The following is a 21,364-nucleotide window of genomic DNA, read 5'->3' as shown; positions in this document are numbered from 1 at the left end:
GATCATTTAACTAATCAGGATGGCCCCAATGGAGGGCTGTGCCTTAAAACTTTCTTGATTGCTCGTTTGTCATATAGCAAGGCCTTTTCAGGGATTCAGTGAACATTCAGATTCTGAGAGCTAGATTATAAATGGTTTAGGGTACTCCAACCAATTCCTTTGATTTTGCCTCAGTGTTTTTTGCTATTTTTATTTTTATTTTTATTTTTTGTGGAGACAGGGTCTTACTCTATCACCCAGGCTGGAGTGCAGTGGCATGATTGTAGCTCACTGAAGCCTCCAGTCCTGGGCTCAAGCGATCCTCTTGCCTCAGCTTCCCAATGGCTAGGACTACAGGGGTACCCACGATTCCTGGATAAGATTTAAATTTTTTGTAGAGATAGGGTGTTGCTATTGTTGCCCAGCATAGTCTTGAACACCTGGCCTCTAGCAGTCCTTGCTTCAGTTTTCAGCTTCAGTGTTTAGTTCATGTCCTCCTCAGCCTTTAAAAACTGTTGCCTAGCATGCCTTCTTGGCATGGATCAGCTCAGTGTCCTTACTCAGATGCTTGTAGCAGTTCCCACAGCCTCAGCTGATCTTTCAGGGTTGGGCCTACGTTGCCCTTTTTTTTTTTTGAGGCTTTCCTCGATGACCTCAGCTTCTTTGGCTTCCTGTCCTTCTGCATTTCTCCTACCCTGCACTCAAGCCTTTAATTATATGCTGTTTTCCGTTGCTATAACTGAATACCTGAGACTCAGCAATTTATAAAGAAAACTTATTTCTTACAGTTCTGGAGACAATGAAGTCCAGTGTCTTGAGGCTGCATCTGGGAGGGCCTTCTTGCTGGTAGGGACTCTCTGTAGAGGTGCTGCTAGTCCTTGCTGCTTGTACCTTCTGGAGTGCTGGGTTGAGCTGCACTCGGGGTTGCTTGAGCCACAGTTGGGGTGGCTGAGGAGTGCTGCACTGGGATGCAGAAAGCAGAGACCCAAGGGGGCCCTGGGCAGCAACCCCATGAAGGGTGCCTGGGTCCTTCTCCTGAAACCATTCCACCCTTCTAGAGCTTTGGGCCAGGGATGGGAGAGACAGCCTCAAAGATCTGTGAAATGGCAGGGGTCTTTTTCCTATTCTCTTGATAATTTCTTCTATCAATAGTAGTCTCCTTAACAAATGATCACCTAGCCACAGCCTTGGTTTCCTCTTCTGAACACACTTTTTCACTCTTTTTTAAAAAGAAAAAAAAAACAAACAAACATGGAATGCTTCATGAATTTGCATGTCATCCTTGTTCAGGGACCATGATAATCTTCTCTGTATCAGTCCAGTTTTAGTATATGTGCTGCTGAGGGAAGCACGTTTTTCACTCTTTATGTGGCCAGCCTGCATCGTTTTGAAGTCTTCCCATTCTGTTTTCTTTTTAATTATACATTCTGTCTTTAAGTAATTTCTTTGCTCTCACATCTCACTGAATGTGGTCAAAAGTAACCATGCAATATCCTGAATGCTTTGCTGCTTAAATATTTCTTCTGCCAGATATCTTAGTTTATTGCCCTCAAGCTTGCATTTCACAAAGACCTAGGACATGGACACAATGTAGCCAAGCTTGTTGCTACTTTGTGACAAAGATGGCCTTTACTCTAGTTTCCAATACTTTGTTCCTCATTTCCATCTGAAACCTTGTTGGAATGGCCTTTACTGTTTACATTTCTACCAACATTTTGGGTACCACCACTTAAGCAAATCTTGAAGAAGATTCAGACTTTCCCCTAGTTCTCATCTTCTGAACCCTCATCAGAATCTCCCCTAATGCTCCACTTATAGCAATTATAGGCTTTTTCTGGCTTGCTCCCTCAAACCCTTCCAGCCTCTCCTCATTGCCCAGTTTCAAAGCCACTTCCACATTTTCAGCTATCTGTTAATAGCAGTGACCTCATTCTTGGTACCAATTTTTGGTCTTGCTATAACTTGCTGTAACTATTCTCTTGCTATAACTGAATGCCACTGACTGGGTAATTTATAATAAAAAAAAAAAAGGGAAAATTATTTCTCACAGTTCTGGAGGCTGTGAAGTCCAGGAGCATGGTGCTAGCATCTGCTTAGCTTCTAATAAGGATCTTCTTCCTGCCTCATAGCATGGCAGAAGGTATCACATAGTGAGAGGGCAAAAGTGTGCATGTCAGCTCAAGTCTCTCCTCCTCTTCTTTCAAGCCCCCAGTCCTATCATGGGAGCCCCATCCCGATGACCTCATCTCATCCTATTTCCTCCCAGAGGCCCCACCTCCACTCCACATATGAATTTGGGGATTACGTTGCCAACACATGAAAGTTGGGGGACACATTCAAGCCATAGCATATGCTAATTTTTTTTTTCTTGGTACGGAATCTCACTCTTGTTGCCTAGGCTGGAGTGCAGTGGTGCAATCTCACCTCACTGCAACCTCCACCTCCCAGGTTCCAGGGATTCTCCTGCCTCAGCCTCCCAAGTAGCTGGGATTATAGGCACACACCACCACACTTGGCTAATTTTTGTGTTTTTAGTAGAGACAGGGTTTCACCATGTTGGCCAGGCTGGTCTTGAGCTCCTGACCTCAAGTGATTCGCCCGCCTTGGCCTCCCAAAATGCTGGGATTACAGGTGTGAGCCACTGTGCCTGGCCTAATCTTTACTGTTTATACTTCTCTTGTGTGTAGACAAAATTAAACAGTAGAAAGGACAAGAACTTTGAAGCTAATGTAATCTGAATTCCTGAGTTTGTATCCTCGTATTTTAAAAAATTGCAGTTACAAAACAAAACACATGAGATCTAACTCCTAACAAAATTTTAAGTATACAGTGTTGTTAACTTATAAGCACAATGTTATACAGCAGATTCCTAGAAGTGTTTCATCCTCTGTGACTGAAAACTTTATATTCTTTGAACAATTCTCCATTTTTCTCTCTCCTCAAGCTCCTGGCATTCACCATTCTGCTCTGCTTCTATGCGTTTGATTATTAATTAATTATTATTATTATTATTATTGAGACAGGGTCTCTCACTCTGTTGCCCAGTCTAGAGTATAGTGGCTTGATTGGAGCCCACTGTAAGTTCAAACTCCTGTGTTCAAGTGATCCTCCCAAGCAGCTGAGACCACAGGCATATGCCGGTATACCCAGCTAATTTATAGATTTTTTTGTAGAGATGAGGATCTTACTGTGTTGCCCAGGCTGGTCTTGAACTCATGGCCTCAAGCGATCCTCACAAGTCAGCCTCCCAAAGTGTTGGGATTACAGGTGTGAGCCATAGTGCCTGGCTGAGTTTGACTACTTTATATACATCATAAGAGTGGAATCATGTGCTGTTTGTCCTCCTGTGACTGTTATATTTCTCTTGCGTAATGTCTTCAAGGTTCATTCATGTTGTAGCATGTATCAGGATTTCCTTTTTTTATGGCTGAATGATCCATTGTATGTATATATCACATTTTGTTTATCCATTCATCTGTTAGTGAATATTTAGGATGCTTCTACACTTTGGTTACTGTGAATAATGCTGCAATTAACATTGGAGTGCAAATAGCTCTTTGGGATCCTGACTTCAATTCTTTTGGATAAATACCCAGAAATGAGATTGTTGGATCATACGCCTCACTTTTTAAATAAAGGTTTGTAATATAGAACATGTGCATTGTTCCAAGTAACACAGAGTGGGTTCTTTCCTGTCTGGGCACCCTCTTTTGAAACCAAGTGTCCATATAGTTTGATTATTTTCACTGTGGTTTATCATAAGTACTTAGTGTTTCTTGCTTAACTAATGCCTTATTATTATTTTTTAGAGACAGAGTCTTGCTCACCCAGGCCTGAGTGCAGTGGCACAATCATAGTTCACTATAACCTTGGACTCCTGGGCTCAAGCAGTCCTCCCACGTCAGCCTCCGGAGTAGCTAACACTATAGGTGCATGCCACCACACCCAGTTAATTTTAAAAATTTTATGTAGAGATGAGGTCTCACTGTGTTGCCCAGGCTAGTTTTGAACTCCTAGTCTCAAGTGATCTACCTGCCTCAGCCTCCCAAGTAGCTAGGTCTACAGGTATGTACCACCATGCCTGTATTTTTAACATAGCGATATGGGGTCTTGCTATGTTGTCCAGACTGTTCTTGAACTCCTGGCCTCAAGCAGTCCTCCTGCTTTGACCTCCCAAAGTGCTTGGATTATAGGTGTGAGCCACTGTGCCAGGCCTCTTTACTATTTTTTTTTTTATCATGTCTTCAATAACACTGAGAATTATTTTGGAGAGAAGTCAACATTTCCCCACAAAAACCCTTGTATTCACGGGTCACTCACAGCAGCTGTGTCACTGAGGAAGTGTTGACACTGCTTTTGGTTTTTAAGTGACTGTGTTATTACTTCCCGGGGTGAAAAAAAAATTGCAAGGTTGGCATTTTCTGGATTGTTAACAAGATCAAAAAGCAAAGATATAAAGCCAAGGGGGGAACGTCTTTCTACAGAATAGTGATAGAAAGCAAAAAAATGCTGGAATTTTGTAGAAATTAATAGGTATTGCAAAAGTAATCTTTGACCAGAAAATGAAAGTTGCTGTTTTTTATGTTATTCTAAAGTGTAGGACAGTTTAACCAGCTAGGATTTTTAAGGTTGCCTGGCTCTTTAAAGGATATTGATAAAAATGCACATACACGTTTAGCTTTCTTTTAGAAGATGACTTGATTTCCTAGGACAGAAGTTATTTCATAGCTGTAATTTCAGTAACCATGGGTGTTAGCTTTGAAGTGGTTGATAAGAAGCTCTCTGATTCTCCTCTATTCAGAGAAGACACAGTTGTAGCCATTTCTCTGATTTCTCTCAGTTTTCGCCTTAGAACTAATAAAAGAGGGTTCAATGGCTTCAGCATACTCAAAGCCAAGATGGGGGTGTTGAATTCTCCAGGAAAAGAGAGATCCTGTTTTCTCAGTTTGTTGTTGGGGTTTTGTTTTTGACATTTTTTGACAGCTGAGATCCAGATCTTGTGACTTGTGTTCTGGCCAGAGGACCCTCAGCTTTTTGTGATGAGTCATTTCCTACTGAGTCCTGAGGCATTGGTCCTGGAATCCCCAGCTCAGAGCGGGGCAGCAGATCCAGCCACTGCAGCTGGGAGGAAGTCCAGGTGTCAAGAAGAGAGGGCTGAGGTCTTCAGGGCTGGTGGCTTAGGGTATATGAGTAGCCTGACACAGGCACCCATGTCCCCTGACTTTCTCTGGCCATCTAAATGCAGAGTGACCTCCAGTCCCCTGGAAGATTGCCAAGAGCAAGGCAGCTCCTCGGCCCCTGAGGAGTTAACAGCAGGTTATCCAGAGAGGGTCTCAGGCTCCTTATCAGAACTGAGCTAGAGGGTGAGTTAGGCCTATGGAATGCAGGAGCAAGAAAGCCAAGTTATTAGATACAAGGTCAAGGCCTGCCTGTTAAGCAGCAAGAGCAACTTAGCCAGAGCTATTTAAATCTCTTCTTAGAAATTCCCGCTGGGTTGAGCCAGCAAGGGGAGTGTGGGGGTGAGGGTTAAGAGGCTTCAGCTATGGGGAAGGAAGGGCCGTGGACACTGAAAACAGCAGGCCAGGCCTGAATGTCCTGACATCCTAGACCTAAACAGAGAGGTTTTTAGTGTCCTGGTAGGTCATTTTAGCCTGCTTGCAAGTGAACGGGTCTTAGGGTGTAAGGGACATATTCAATGATGAGCTTGAAAACTGAGAATTACTTATGGGAATCTGGAGATGGATGTAGTTTTAAATTCAATGTAGACAAAACAAATTCCTCAATTTTTCCCAAGTGTAAATTATAACCCTATAGTACAGAACTGTCACTTAAATTCATGAAAGTACTCTTTACGAAGCATGAAGCAAATTGGTGCGTTTGAGTGCTATTACTTACCAAGAAATAAATATATAAATCAGAAAGCTGAGCTTTGGAAAAAAGAAATAAATATGAAGTCATCCAGTAATCCATTCTGAGTAGATGAATGATTAAAGATATGTGAGGTGAGGTTGCTTTAGATCAAGGGAAAACTCACCCTAGCCTCTTGGTTCACATGGGCACACAAAACAGTGCAGAATTTATTCCTTGGCTCTGTATGTAATACAGATTAGATTCCAGAGTCAACTGAAGCTTGCCTCATTGATCCCAGAATCCTAACATTTAAACCAATTTTATCATCTTTAAGAAAGTTGGAAACTTAATACCTTTAGAGACTACAGAAATGCTTAGGCTATTTAAAAACATTCTCATTCAGATGCCTTCTTCCCTAAGGTCATCTGGCCCTAGGGTATCTGGGCAGATTGAATTGGCAGAGATTCAGCAGGCTTTGTTGGTGACTTAGGAGGAGATAGGGGGCATGTCATCAATACAAAGGCATAGTCCATCTGCTCAAAGAAGTTTATAATCTGGTGAGGAGCTTTACTCACAGATACCATAAGAAAAGATAGATGAGAATAATGAATGGGAGAGTACTTAGATGGAAGATTCCAGATCAGAATGGCAGTGCTTTTGAGAAAGCCTGTCCTTGTTTCCGTTGGTGTTAGAGACCACACAGAGACAGCACATTGCCTTTGGATATAGTCCCCATTCCTATTTTTGAGGACATTTGGGTCTCGTGGACTGAGGTTAGCCATGTGGACATCTCTCCTGGATGTTGTTGCAGAGACACACTGAGCAAAGTAACCTTTTCTTGGTGCCCAGGGTCACCTTTCAGAGCCAAGAATTGTGCTGCTTTAAAATGCTTTGTTTTGGTGTCCTTGGATGCATTCGGGGATTGAAAGGCTATTAAAACTGTAACAGCCTGAAATCTACTGTTTTGAATTTACAGGTTCTCTCCTGTCAGTCACAGCTTCTCAGGGCTGCCATGGTGGCCAGATCTAACACTGGCCCTCCATTCTCTTGACTTACAATGGTCTGGGAAACCGCACATTCCCTTCTGTTAGAATTGAATCTGAAAGACAGTGGGAGGGCTCTGAGTGGGGGGCCTGTGAAGAGGTGTTGGGGGTTCGTGTGGGGGTTAGGAGGTTCCCTTCTGCATTGTGCATGAACTGAGCCCCAGATTTTGGCAGCTTTGAAGACTTATTTGCGTCTTGTTTCCTAGTGTTTTCTGGATAAGTTGAGGTTGTAGCATATGACTTCTGTCTTTGATAGGCCTCCCCCTTTTTCCCTCCTACTCTTGCCTGAATCAATTTTATTATGGAAAGGAAAGAATGAAAGTTTTCTTAGGGAAAATAAGAAGCTGAATGGAGGAAGACCCAGGGCTGAGCAAGCCTTGGCCTGTCCATCAGCCACTGTTCGTACAGCCTAAATAGACTGAGCCCTGCGAAAGGTTCAGTGGGATGTCATGGACCCTGTCATCAAGAAGCCTAGCCTGTAGTTGGGAGAGAAAACAGACCTGAAACTCCCGATTAAAAGTAGTGGTTTTGCATATTGTGTGAGTTCAGAGAAGAGTGATTTAAGTCAGGGGCTTGGCATTGGGCGGGGGGGCCGTGTGGGATCCAAGTGGGATTCAAGTCAGTGGCCATGGATGACTTTGTGAATCACCAGTTAGGAAGTGGCACAGGTTAGGGACAGATGTAGCAGCACCCCTGAGGAACTCATTTCAAAGGAAGAATCATACATGTATGGCCAGTTCACAGACTGTTGAGTTGTGAATCTCTTGGGCTTCAGGTGTGATTGTCCCTGGGCTGCGGGAGCGGGTAGGTGCCCAGGAGCAGCCCAGGTTGCTCTAGTACAGATGGGACACATTTTGGGAAACATTGGTAAAGGATGGGTAAGGCAAAGCAGATAAATTTACTTACCATGAGAGATAGAAATTGGGGAAAAGGCATCCAGGGACAGCCTGGTGGTTGTCGCTCTATTACAGAAGAGCAGGTAGCAAGTAGCCCTAAGAATGACAGGACATGGGAGTGACAACACTCAGACGGAGCCGGTATTCCCGCAGTCTTTGCCCCAGGTTCATTCTTATCCAGCATCTGTCACATCTGAAAACATCATGATGCTCATGAAATCAAGGTCACATTCAACCTGCATGTGCACCAGCTGGTTTTATACCAAGGAAAGCTCTGTTCTTCAGGCATTGTGGCTCTAAGTAGTTATCCTTCAGTGCATTGTGCTTTGTCAGACTTGGTGAGTAAGAAAATATGGATCCTCAGTAAAGAAACAAAAACCCTATTAGGACTATTAGAAGAACAGGTGAAATCCTAGTGGCAAATACAGTGGTTCAGTAAATTCCTCACATCTGAAAGCCATCATATCATTTCTCACATAGTTAACACTTAATGGAAATATTCTTTACAGATGAGCTTTGAATTGCTGCCTCTTGTCCCTGCCTCCACCTTCCAAAGCAGCCGGACTCAATGGCAGATGCCATGCAGGGCTCACTTAGGGAATGGCCTAATCTGTCCCTCCTCCTGCCTTCTCCCTTGGGCCACACCTTGCACCCACCCCCAGCGATCATCACCTGCAAATCATTAGTCACTCCAGCTTTCTTCAGCTGTCTTCCCTGATCCATTTGCTTTTCCCTCTCTCCCCTTTTTTTGAGGCATAAATACTTCCCACCTGACCCCATCAGGAGGCTAAAAGAAACAGCTGGGAGTTGGTCAGGTGTAGTGACTCTCAATCCTGGCTACACATTATAATCAGCTGGTCGGGTTTGAAAAGCACCAGTGTTTGGGTCCTGTCCCCAGCGATCCCATTTCACTTCTTCCAGGCCTCAGAATTTTTAAAGCTATCTAGGAGATTCTCATGGGCTGTGGGATGGAAAACCGCCTCAGGGAGGTTGATAGGTGTAACAGTGCTAACAGGACACCTGTCTCATGGAAATGGAAGCTGAAAGATTTGGGATGGAAATTGGTATGTTTAACGCCTTTTGCTACTCAAGCGCCGAATGTAGGACAGATCCCCACGAAGCTCTCCTCCTCCTGTCTTCCTCTGTTATGTAAGCCTGCTTTCTATTAAGCAGCAGCATTCAAAATGAAAGAAGAGCTTTCTTTTATTTGCTTTAGGATTTCTGTGGTATTGTTTCTACTGTGCTGGGGTTGAGTGTGACTTGAACGTCCTCACGAACTCACCGGTGCTGGCTTTGCCTGAGTGGCTTTCATCAAGTTGTTTAGCCTCTCTGGGCCTCACATTGTAGTCAAGGCAGTACTCAATGCTGCAGAACCCTTTACAGCTGGAGGATTTGGACCGTCACATGGAATCGATAGAGACATGCTTTGGTCCATGAACACATACAGTAGCCTTTGTCTTGTGGTCTGAGGAGGCCCAATGCTAGGCTTTAGAAGGGTATTTGGGAGAAAAAAATTTTTTTTTTCTTCTATTAGATAAACAACTTTGAAGTGTCTCTGTTCATCCTTGTAAGAAAGTGATGACCAAGAGGTAAACTGTAATAATTCTCTATGAAGTTTTTTGAAGGAGTCAGTGGGAAATTAGATCTGAAAAGAAAAAGCTATTGATGGGCATTTGAAATCCTCATTCGGCTAGTCTCTAACCTCCTGTGTTTTAGGTTTCATAAGAATTCCTGCAATAAGTATATTTTGTCATCTTTTACATGAGAATATTTTGTGGGGTAATGCTCATTTTTTTCAAAACTATCATGGGCCCAAATGCTGGGTTGTGCATTGAAAAAGGCCTTTGAACACAGGAATGCCAAAACAGTAAAAGTTCATAATTTTTTTTGCTAAATTTGATTCTGAGGAACAACAACAACAAAAAACCAAAGGCGTAGTTTCTTTTCTGAGTCTGGTAGGTGACCTGGCTGTAGTTATAAGTAACCTCTCAAACACCACTCAGTTTCTTTGGTCTCATTGACCTTCCTTTTTCCTTTCTGTAATTACTGAAGAAGGCCCTTAAAACCCATGTAGGACCAAATACAGAATCTAAACTCTGTGATCTCATCACCACAAAAACAGGCTGGAAGGACAGTCTTCCTCCTCTGAGGAAGCCGCCTCCCTTGAGATCTCTGCGACTCTGTCATTTATAGTGGTGCCTTTGTAGCTTTAAACTCAGAAAGGAGTTTCCCCCTCTGCCCTTACAGAAGTTTTATAAATGGGTTGCTGTAGGTGGGAAAGAGGCCAGAGAGAAAGTGCGTGTGTACACGACCTGTTAGATTTAATTTTAAGGGTGCACACGCGTCTGTGAGTCCTCGGGACAGAGGGTCTGAGACTGGGCATGCTGTGAGAGCGGGCGTGCTGTGGGCTGTGATGGGTATTCTTTTATACTTGTCTGTTGGTTGTGGTTAGGACAGATGAGAAGCCTGCCTTTTCTGCTGAGGTGTGCGTTATGAAAGGAGACTTGGCTGAAGGACATGCAGCAGCTGGGAGACGATTCCCTTCCTGGCTGCCAGGGCCCTCTCCCTTTTATGAACCTATCCTGGGAAACCTCAGGTATTTGAGCTGTGACTGTTCACCAGGTGGTGCTGTCCTGCAGGGAATGCTTAGATACTGTGCCGGTGAGGTCAGCAACCTCATGTAGGAAAAACCTAGGGTGCTTAGAAACTCTTGCAGCATTTGCAAGCTGTCACTGAACGTGAGTTGAGGCTTTTTTTAAAAAAAAAATTATTATTATACTTAAAGTTCTAGGGCATGTGTGCACAACATGCAGGTTTCTTACATATGAATACATGTGCCATGTTGGTTTGCTGCACCCATTAACTCATCATTTACATTAGGTATATCTCCTAATGCCATCCCTCCCCCATCCGCCCACCCCATGACAGGCCCCAGTGTGTGATGTTCCCTGCCCTGTGTCCAAGCGTTCTCATTGTTCAATTCCCACCTATGAGTGAGAACATGCAGTGTTTGGTTTTCTGTCCTTGAATAGTTTGCTCAGAATGATGGTTTCCAGCTTCATCCATGTTCCTACAAAGGACATGAACTCATCTTTTTTTTTTTATGGCTGCGTAGTATTCCATGGTGTATATGTGCCACATTTTCTTAATCCAGCCTATCATTGATAGACATTTGGGTTGGTTCCAAGGCTTTGCTATTGTGAATAGTGCTGCAGTAAACATATGTGTGCATGTGTCTTTACAGTAGAATGATTTATAATCCTTTGGGTATATACCCAGTAATGGGATGGCTGGGTCAAATGGTATTTCTAGTTCTAGATCCTTGAGGAATCACCACACTGTCTTCCACAATGGTTGAGCTAGTTTACAGTCCCACCCACAGTGTAAAAGCGTTCCTATATCTCCACATCCTCTTCAGCACCTGTTGTTCCCTGACTTTTTAATGATCGCCATTCTAACTGGCATGAGATGGTATCTCATTGTGGTTTTGATTTGCATTTCTCTGATGGCGAGTGATGATGAACATTTTTTCATGTGTCTGTTGGCTGCATAAATGTCTTCTTTTGAGAAGTGTCTGTTCATCTCTTTTGCCCACTTTTTGACGGGGTTGATTTTTTTCTTGAAAATTTGTTTACGTTTTTGTAGATTCTGGGTATTAGTCCATTGTCAGGTGGGTAGATTGCAAAAATTTTCTCCCATTCTTGTAGGTAGCCTGTTCACTCTGATGGTAGTTTCTTTTGCTGTGCAGAAGCTCTTTAGTTTAATTAGATCCCATTTGTCAATTTTGGCTTTTGTTGCCATTGCTTTTGGTGTTTTAGTCATGAAGTCCTTGCCCATGTCTATGTCCTGAATGGTATTGCCTTGGTTTTCTTCTAGTGCTTTTATGGCTTTGATCTAACATTTAAGTCTTTAATCCATCTTGAATTAATTTTTGTATAAGGTGTAAGGAAGGGATCCAGTTTCGGCTTTCTACATATGGCTAGCCAGTTTTCCCAGCAACATTTATTAAATAGGGAATCCTTCTCCTGTTCCTTGTTTTTGTCAGGTTTGTTAAAGATCAGATGGTTGTAGATGTATAATGTTATTTCTGAGGCCTCTGTTCTGTTCCATTGGTCTATCTCTCTGTTTTGGTACCAGTACCATGCTGTTTTAGTTACTGTAGCCTTGTAGTATAGTTTGAAGTCAGGTAGCATGCCTCCAGCTTTGTTCTTTTTGCTTAGGATTGCCTTGGCAATGCAGACTCTTTTCTTGCTTCCATATGAACTTTACAGGAATTTTTTCCAATTCTGTGAAGAAACTCATTGGTAGCTTGATGGAGATGGATTGAATCTATAAATTACCTTGGGCAATATGGCCATTTTCATGATATTGATTCTTCCTATCCATGAGCATGGAATGTTCTTTCATTTGTTTGTGTCCTCTTGTATTTCATTGAACAGTGGTTTGTAGTTCTCCTTGAAGAGGTCCTTCACATCCCTCGTAAGTTGGATTCCTAGGTATTTTATTCTCTTTGTAGCAATTGTGAATGGGAGTTCACTCATGATTTGGCTGTCTTTGTCTGTTATTGGCATATAGGAATGCTTGTGATTTTTGCACATTGATTTTGTATCCTGAGACTTTGCTGAAGGTGCTTATCAGCTTAAGGAGATTTGGGGCTGAGATGATGGGGTTTTCTAAATATACAATCATGTCATCTGCACACAGGGACAATTTGACTTCCTCTTTTCCTAATCAAATACCCTTTATTTCTTTCTCTTGTCTGATTTCCCTGGCCAGAACTTTCAACACTATGTTGAATAGGAGTGGTAAGAGAGGGCATCCCTGTCTTGTGCCAGTTTTCAAAGGGGATGCTTCCAGTTTTTGCCCATTCAGTATGATATTGGCTGTGGGTTTGTCATAAATAGCTCTTATTATTTTGAGATACATTCCATCAATACCTAGTTTATTGAGAGTTTTTAGCATGAAGGCTGTTGAATTTTGTTGAAGGCCTCTTCTGCATCTATTGAGATACTCATGTGGTTTTTGTCTTTGGTTCTGTTTATGTGATGGAATACATTTATTGATTTGCATATGTTGAACCAGCCTTGCATCCCAGGGATGAAGCCAGCTTGATCGTGGTGGATAAGCTTTTTGATGTGCTGCTGAATTCGGTTTGCCAATATTTTATTGAGGAATTTTGCATCGATGTTCATCAGCGATATTGGTCTAAACTTCTCTTTTTGTTGTGTCTCTGCCAGGCTTTGGTGTCAGGATGATACTGGCCTCATAAAATGAGTTAGGAAGGATTCCCTTTTTCTATTGATTGGAATAGTTTCAGAAGGAATGGTACCAACTCCTCTTTGTACCTCTGGTAGAATTTTGCTGTGAATCCGTCTGGTCCTGGACTTTTTGATTGGTAGGCTATTATTGCCTCAATTTCAGAGCCTGTTATTGGTCTCTTCAGAGACTTAACTTCTTCCTGGTTTAATCTTGGGAGGGTGTATGTGTCCAGGAATTGATCCATTTCTTCTAGATTTTCTAGTTTATTTGCATAGAGGTGTTTATAGTATTCTCTGATGGTAATTTGTATTTCTGTGGGATCAGGGGTGATATCCCCTTTATCATTTTTTTATTGCATCTGTTTGATTCTTCTCTTTTCTTCTGTATTAGTCTTGCTAGCAGTCTATCAATTTTGTTGATCTTTTCAAAAAACCAGCTCCTGGGTTCATTGATTTTTTTTTTTTTTTTTTTTTTGAAGGGTTTTTTGTGTCTCTATCTCCTTCAGTTCTGCTCTGATCTTAGTTATTTCTTGCCTTCTGCTAGCTTTTGAATTTGTTTGCTCTTGCTTCTCTAGTTATTTTCATTGTGATGTTAGGGTGTCAGTTTTAGATCTTTTCTGCTTTCTCTTGTGGGCATTTAGTGCTATAAATTTGCCTCTACACACTGCTTTAAATGTGTCCCAGAGATTCTAGTATGTTGTATCTTTGTTCTCATTGGTTTCAAAGAACATCTTTATTTCTGCCTTCATTTCATTATTTACCCAGTAGTCATTCAGGAGCAAGTTGTTCAGTTTCCATGTAGTTGTGCAGCTTTGAGTGAGTTTCTTAGTCCTGAGTTCTAATTTGATTGCACTGTGGTCTGAGAGACAGTTTGTTGTGATTTCTGTTCTTTTACGTTTGCTGAGGAGTGCTTTACTTCCAACTATGTGGTCAATTTTGGAATAAGTGTGATATGCTGAGAAGAATGTATATTTTGATTTGGGGTGGAGAGTTCTGTAGATGTCTATTAGGTCGGCTTGGTGCAGAGCTAAGTTCAAGTCCTGGATATCCTTGTTAACCTTCTGTCTCATTGATCTAATATTGACAGTGGGGTGTTAAAGTCTCCCATTATTATTGTGTGGAAGTCTTAAGTCTCTTTGTAGGTCTCTAAGGACTTGCTTTATGAATCTGGGTGCTCCTGTATTGGGTGCATATATATTTAGGGTAGTTAGCTCTTCCTGTTGAATTGATCCCTTTACCATTATGTGATGGCCGTCTTTGTCTCTTTTGATCTTTGTTGCTTTAAAGTCTGTTTTATCAGAGACTAGGATTGCAACCCCTGCTTTTTTTCTTTTGCTTTCCATTTGCTTGGTAAATTTTCCTCCATCCCTTTATTTTGAGCCTTTGGGTTCCTCTTCTCAAGGAGTATCTTTGTGATATTCTCTGTATTTCCTGATTTGAATGTTGGCCTGCCTTCCTAGGTTGGGGAAGTTCTCCTGGATAATATCCTGCACAGTGTTTTTCAGCTTGGTTATGTTCTCCCCATAACTCTCAGGTATACCAATGAAACGTAGATTTGGTCTTTTCACATAGTCCCATATTTCTTGGAGGCTTTGCTCGTTTCTTTTTACTCTTTTTTGTCTAAACTTCTTTTCTCACTTCATTTCATTCATTTGATCTTCAATCACTGATACCCTTTCTTCCACTTGATCAAATCAGCTACTGAAGCTTGTGCATGAGTCATGTAGTTCTCATGCCATGATTTGCAGCTCCATCAGGTCATTTAAGGTCTTTTCTATACTGGTTATTCTAGTTAGCCATTCGTCTAATCTTTTTTCAGGGATTTTAGCTTTCTTGCGATGGGTTCGAACATCCTCCTTTAGCTTGGAGAAGTTTGTTATTACCAACTTTGTGAAGCCTACTTCTGTCAACTCATCAAAGTCATTCTCCATCCAGCTTTTTTCCGTTGCTGGCAAGGAGTTGCAATCCTTTAAAGGAGAAGAAGTGCTCTGGTTTTTAGGATTTTCAGCTTTTCTGCTCTGGTTTCTCACCATCTTTGTGGTTTATCTACCTTTGGTCTTTGATGATGGTGACCTACAGATGGGGTTTTGGTGTGGATGTCCTTTTTGTTGATGTTGATGCTATTCCTTTCTGTTTTGTAGTTTTCCTTCTGAGAGTCAGGTCCCTCAGCTCCAGATCTGTTGGAGTTTGCTGGAGTTCCACTCCAGACCCTGTTTGCCTGGGTATCACCAGCAGAGGCCGCAGAACAGCAAATATTGCTGCTTGATCCTTCCTCTGAAAGCTTCATCTCAGAGGGGCACTTGGCTGTATGAGGTGTCAGTTGACCCCTACTGGGAGGTGTCTGCCAGTTAGACTACACGGGGGTCAGGGACCCACTTGAGGAGGCAGTCTGTCCATTTTCAGAGCTCAGACACTGTACTGGGAGAACCACTGCTCTCTTCAGAGCTGTCAGACAGGGATGTTTAAGTCTGTAGAAGTTTCTGCTGCCTTTTGTTCAGCTGTGCCCTGCCCCCAGAGATGGAGTCTATAGAGGCAGGCAGGCCTCATTGAGCTATGGTGGGCTCCACCCAGTTTGAGCTTCCTGGCTGCTTTGTTTACCTACTCAAGCCTCAGCAATGGCGGACGCCCCTCCCTCAACTAAGCTGCGGCCTTGCAGCTCGATCTCTGACTGCTGCACAGCAGTGAGCAAGGCTCTGTGGGAGTGGGACCCACTGATCTTGGCATGGGATATAATCTCCTGGTGTGCCGTTCGCTAAGACCGTTGGAAAAGTGCCGTATTAGGGTGGGAGTGCCCCGATTTTCCAGCTACAGTCTATCATGGCTTCCTTTGGCTAGGAAAGGGAATTCCCCAACCCCTTGAGCTTCCTGGGTGAGGTGACACCCTGGCCTGCTTCGGCTCACCCTCTGTGGGCTGCATCCACTGTCTCCCCAGTCCCAGTGAGATGACCCAGGCACCTCAGTTGGAAATGCAGAAATCACCTATCTTCTGTGTCGATCACGCTGGGAGCTGCAGACTGGAGCTGTTCCTATTCGGCCATCTTGGAACCCTACCGCATGTTTGAGTTGAGGCTTTTTTTGAGGAAACATTAGGCATTTGATGTGGGGGTGACCACCCGGTTCACATAGGGTTCTCCTCTGCACTTGGCTCAAATGAGATCTCAGCTGACGCTGAAGTCAGGGAAAGGCTGAACCCATCTCCTGTATTACTCCCTGGTTTCCTTCCAGAGAAAAACTCCTATTCTCTGTTGTCATCTTTGAAGTCCTGGTGGGGAAGGCAGCAGGTCTTCTGGAGCTCCTCTTTAAACAGACTTAGGCAGAGGAGAGGCCTCCACCCCGCCTCGGCATGCACAAACCTATTAGCACTCTGGTGCCCTGCCAAGGTGGTTTTTTTGGCCCAAACGTGACTGCACATGATCCCATTCTTTCTGGCAGCGAAGCCCAGCAGGATTGACTTGGGCAGCAGCCTAGTTGGTAGTGTGTTTGAACATGGAGAGCACCCTTGAAAAAGAATGTTTTCCAGGAAAGGTGTAGCAGTAAAAAGGACATTTCCCAGCGAGATAGGCTCTGGGTCAGTCACAGGAGATCCTTGTTGGAATCTTTCAATGAGGAAGCGTGGATGGAGCATCTGCTTCTGCTTGTGATGAGAGTGAGAGCGGGAAGGTGGTGGGTGAGGGAAGACCAGCCCTGGAGAAACTGGTAGGAGGGGAGCTCAGGCGGAACAAAGCCAGTGCTGCAACTCAGAGGCCAGCCAGGTGTTCCAAGCACAGAGAAAGGGCTGGCAAGACTCTGGGTGGCGGGGGGATGGTGTGGACATGCAGGTGATATTTGAGCTGTACCTGGAGGATGACTAATTTTCAGAGTGACAGAGAGGGTTTCAGGTTGAGGGAAGAGAAAGAGCAAAGGTGTGAAGTTGAGTGGTGTGTTTGGGAATGGTGAATTTTTTAGAAACCTGGGACTTCTGAGGGGTGAGGCCGGAGATAAGGGAAGGAGGTGCTTAGGGGGACTTCAGCACGCTAAGGGTTTGAGAGTGGTTCTTGGCACGTTATCTTAAACTTTTAAAACATTTCATTGTGGACTGGGCTGTAAATCTATTAGCGTCACATAAAGAGAACACCTGAGATAGTGGTGGTAAACCGGGTGCATCTAGTACCTTGCTTAAGAGCAGGTGCTTCTCAGTTGATGTCCTGCCTCAGCTTGGACAGTGAGCATCTGAGGAAGGAATGAATTCTCTTGTTTTTGCCAACCCTCTGGCCACTCTGCTTTTACTGGGCTTGACAGTATGTACATGTGATGTCTTTTTCTCCATTACTGCTGCTTTGGAATTTTCAGGGACGTCAGAGCTGGTGTTTATAAACTCTGTGCCTCTTGTCTCATAGGGAAGAGTGCTGACAGGTTTTCTTTTTTCCAGTTCTCTTGCCGGCTTTCTATGGTCAACTTGTTTGGAGGAACTTAGGGGCACCCCTGAGTGAGGGAGACAACCACTCTCTGTTGCAAGCAAGTGGCGTGTGGAGTGAGGAGAGTTGAGACCAGGGATGTGCTCATAGGGAATCCATGCTTTGACAGGCCAGGTATTCAAGATATGTTATTCTTGGAAAATTTTGAGGGCTTTGAAAGTAAATCAGATTTCTTCAGAGAAACTTAAATCGTTATCTTACTATGTTAAAGCACTCTTACTAATAACATGCGTGCTTTAGTATGCTCTTTTGAAGCTTTTCTAAGATTATTGACTTGTGCCCATTTTAGAATGCTGGGTCCCTTTGTTATGGCGTCTAGAGCAGTACTTTTCCATTGAAAACATTTAATATATGTTGACTGAATGGCTTACTATCTTTATTTACAGTTTAAGTACAATTGTCAGACATGTAACTGATAAAATTTTCACATTTTTAATAAAGTCAGACTGGCTGTGTAATCTGTATCATTTTCATTCTCCTACCCCTCACTCCCCATGAAAACTTCGTAAAGTTTAATGACAAGGCTCCTTATAGCTCCTAGAAGACAGACAAATAAGGGAAGATTTACAGGCTGCCTTACCTCAAATGCTCTTCATACATTGGCTTTTTAGGGTCATGTCAGTTAAAGCTGCATAGGCTCTGCCTCATGCCCGTTCTGCAGACTATTATTCTGAGTTGTCATCCCTCTTCTTCCCCTGGGTTTCAAGGAGGATTTTCTAGTTGTGTGTGGCTTTGGGAACTTGAGAAAACTTGTTAACCATGTGCTGAGATCTCCCTGTACTGTAGTCTTATGTGTAAGTTGTGAAACAGAAATGCCTACTTTAATGCCAGGAATGATGGCTCTCGCCAGTAATCCAAGCACTTTGGGAGGTTGAGGTGGAAGGATCACTTGAGTCCAGCCTGGGCAACACAGCGAGACTTGATCCCTACCAAACCAAACAGAAGAAAACAAAAATGGCTGTGTTATGGTGGCATGCACCTGTAGTCCCAGCTACTCAGGAGGCTGAGGTAGGAGGATCGCTTGAGCCCAGGAGATTGAGGCTACAGTGAGCTCTGATGGCGCCACTGTACTCCAGCCTGGGAGACAGCATGAAACCCTGTCTTAAAACTATTTCAAGAGGTTTGGTGAGGCTGGAGGCCCCTAATGTATACGATCTTTGTTCTAGTCATCTTTTTATTTGCATTCTGTCTCCAATGTGTAGAATGTAGTAGGATTCAGATATTCCCTCCTTTAAGAAAGAGAATTGGCTGAGAATGGCGTCTCCAATCCCATCTTAAGTGAGCACAGCTTGGAAGACTGTGGCCATTTATGCCCAGCCTTGCACAGTGGAGGCAGCGAGCAGGAGTCCCCAAGACATCCAGGACCAAATGACTGACTGGGGGCGTTAAAGACACTGACCCGGCTCCCTTCTCTGTGGGTGTTGGAAATACTGCTCCAAGGGAATGGGAGTCAAGGTTAAAGGAGCTTCCAAATTGCTGAGTTCTTGAAATGTCTGAGATGTGCCCGTTGTACTCGGCCATCTGTTTTGTGTGACTTGCCAGCAGGATTTCATTTTTTGCAGTCACTTCTTCTGCCACACCCTGCTATCCATGAGGAATGCAGTGGCCACATTGCTCCCCAGAACTTTGGGGGATCCTGCCAAAAGGCAGAGCTTCTCCACAGGGGCAGGGCAGAAGAGTACTTACCGCAATTCCTGTGAAGCTTTAAAAATTAGGATACTGGGACTCACTTGAGGTGTGTTGAACTAGAATTTGGGGGAGGAGGAGTCCCTGCTATGTTGTTGTTGTCTTTTTAAAGCTCCACAAGAGGTGATAGTGTATATCATGAAGTAAGATAGCCACATATGGGCCAGGCATGGTGGCTCACACCTGTAATCCTAGCACTTTGAGAGGCTGAGGCGGGCAGATTGCCTGAGCTCAGGAGTTTAAGACCAGCCTGGGCAACATGGTGAAACCCTGTCTGTACTAAAAATACAAAAAAATTAGTCAGGCATAGTGGCACATGCCTGTAGTCCCAGCTACTCGGGAGGCTGAGGCATGAGAATTGCCTGAACTCGGGAGGCGGAGATTGTAGTGTGCTGAGATTGTACCACTGCACTCCAACCTGGGCAACAGAGTGAGATTCTGTCTCATAAATAAATAAAATTAAGATAGCCACATATGATAAAGAGTTTAAAGGATACATAAAATTAGTTACCAGAAGATCTGAAGAAATTGCCGGCTTAAATTCAGTGATGCATACAAAGAGTGAGTAGTAGTTTTAGAGGAACATATTTCAGAAGCCTCAGATCTTCGAATTTTTTTGCTGTATATTAATGACAATTCTATAATAGTCATTAATATTTGAGATATTTAACTTTTGAAAAATATTTGTGTGCAGAGTAAACTTAAAAACCTCTTTCTTAGCCAAGCAGATGTTTAGGGGAACTTTTTTGAATTCCACTGACCTGTTTAACCAGTTGACACTGCCAACCCAAACATTCTGTTGTGCCATAATTCATATTGTAAAATCATTTTATATTTTTCACTTAAAATTGCATGCGATAGCGTTTTCTATTCTAACATGACAAAGAACAAGAAAAATGACATGGAAGAGGAATTTACTAAATTCAACAAGAGTTTAGGCTTACTGAGAAATCCAGGCAGAAATCTGCTTAAATGGAATTTTACAAGAGATTTGCATATTGAAACCAAGCCTTTCTTCCTGTGGTAACACGTTTCTCAAAGTAACATTGAAATAGCAATTTAAGTGTATTGGCCATAGAGATTTATCAGAAAGGAAATTTATTTAGAAAGTTGTTTCCCCCCACCTTTAGTTTTTGTTTGGCAGAGAATTCACTAATTTTTCTCCTTACCTGGGACCAACTTTAGAAAGTAGATGGGAACTTAATAGCAAAGATCATGTTAAATGGTTTTGTGGTTTTAGACTGCATCTTTCTTTTGCAAATTCCTTTTCTGTGAAAGAAAACCTTGCAACCCATTGCTATTTGACATTTTATTAATTTGGTCGGTTTGAGGGAGAATGGTGAGTTTCAGTTTTGAAGTTAAAGAATTTTACAATTTAGGAGGGACTGACCCTACAGATGGCCTATCTCCTGGTTTCCTTGGCCTCAATGGAAACTGCCCTTGTTGATGTTCCAGATGGCCTCTGATCATTGAACCCTGTTGTCACTTGTTAGTCCTTGACATGACTTTTCCCGTAGTATTGGATTCTACTGATCACTCCTCATCAAAGCTTTCTCTTCTGGGTTCCTATGCACCATTCTTTTCTCTTTTTCTTGAGATAGGGTCTGGCTTTGTCACCCAGGCTGGAGTGCAGCGGCACAATCTCGGCTCACTGCAACCTCTGCCTCCTTGGGCTCAAGCGACGCTCCCACCTCAGCTGGTCAAATAGCTAGGAGTACAGGCGTTAGCCACCAGACCTGGCTAATTTTTTTTTGTATTTTTTATGGAAACAGGTTTTCACCATGTTACTCAGGCTGGTCTCAAAACTCCTGAGTTCCAGCGATCCACCTGCCTCGGCCTCCCCAAAATGCTGAGATTACAGGCATGAGCCATGGTGCCCGGCCCCTTTGCACCATACTCGACTGCTTTGTTTTTGCTTCTTTAATTTCCTCTTAGGTCCTGCTGTATCTGCCCTTATGTTCCTGGTTCATCCTTGGTGGTTTTCTTTTAGTCTGCTCAGCCTTTCTGGGGGAGACCTCAATAATTCTGTGGCTTCAGCCACCACCCACACTTCAATGGACCCCCCAGGTCTCTCTGAATTCATCCTCCTCTTAGACAATCTTTTGGACATTTCTGCTTGGATGACTCATAGGTACTTTTAACTCAGGATATCCAAACTGAACTCATTTCCCCCCCAGTTATTGCCTGCTTCCTGCTCC

General features: G+C 43.2%; 1 protein-coding gene and 1 non-coding gene across 10 annotated transcripts in view; one reads left to right on the top strand and one right to left on the bottom strand.

The window, feature by feature from the left end:
- The window catches only part of TANC1 (tetratricopeptide repeat, ankyrin repeat and coiled-coil containing 1), a 265,598-nt gene that overhangs the window by 58,261 nt on the left and 185,973 nt on the right, over positions 1-21,364 (top strand). The gene's annotated exons all lie outside the window — the stretch shown is intronic.
- LOC126933356 (U6 spliceosomal RNA) lies at positions 1,225-1,331 on the bottom strand. Its single transcript, XR_007718578.1, has one exon. It is a non-coding gene; the product is annotated as a U6 spliceosomal RNA (small nuclear RNA).

Source organism: Macaca thibetana, chromosome 12, assembly GCF_024542745.1.
Source record: "Macaca thibetana thibetana isolate TM-01 chromosome 12, ASM2454274v1, whole genome shotgun sequence".
Taxonomy (NCBI): Eukaryota; Metazoa; Chordata; class Mammalia; order Primates; family Cercopithecidae; genus Macaca; species Macaca thibetana.
This window is presented reverse-complemented; position numbering and strand designations above follow the sequence as displayed.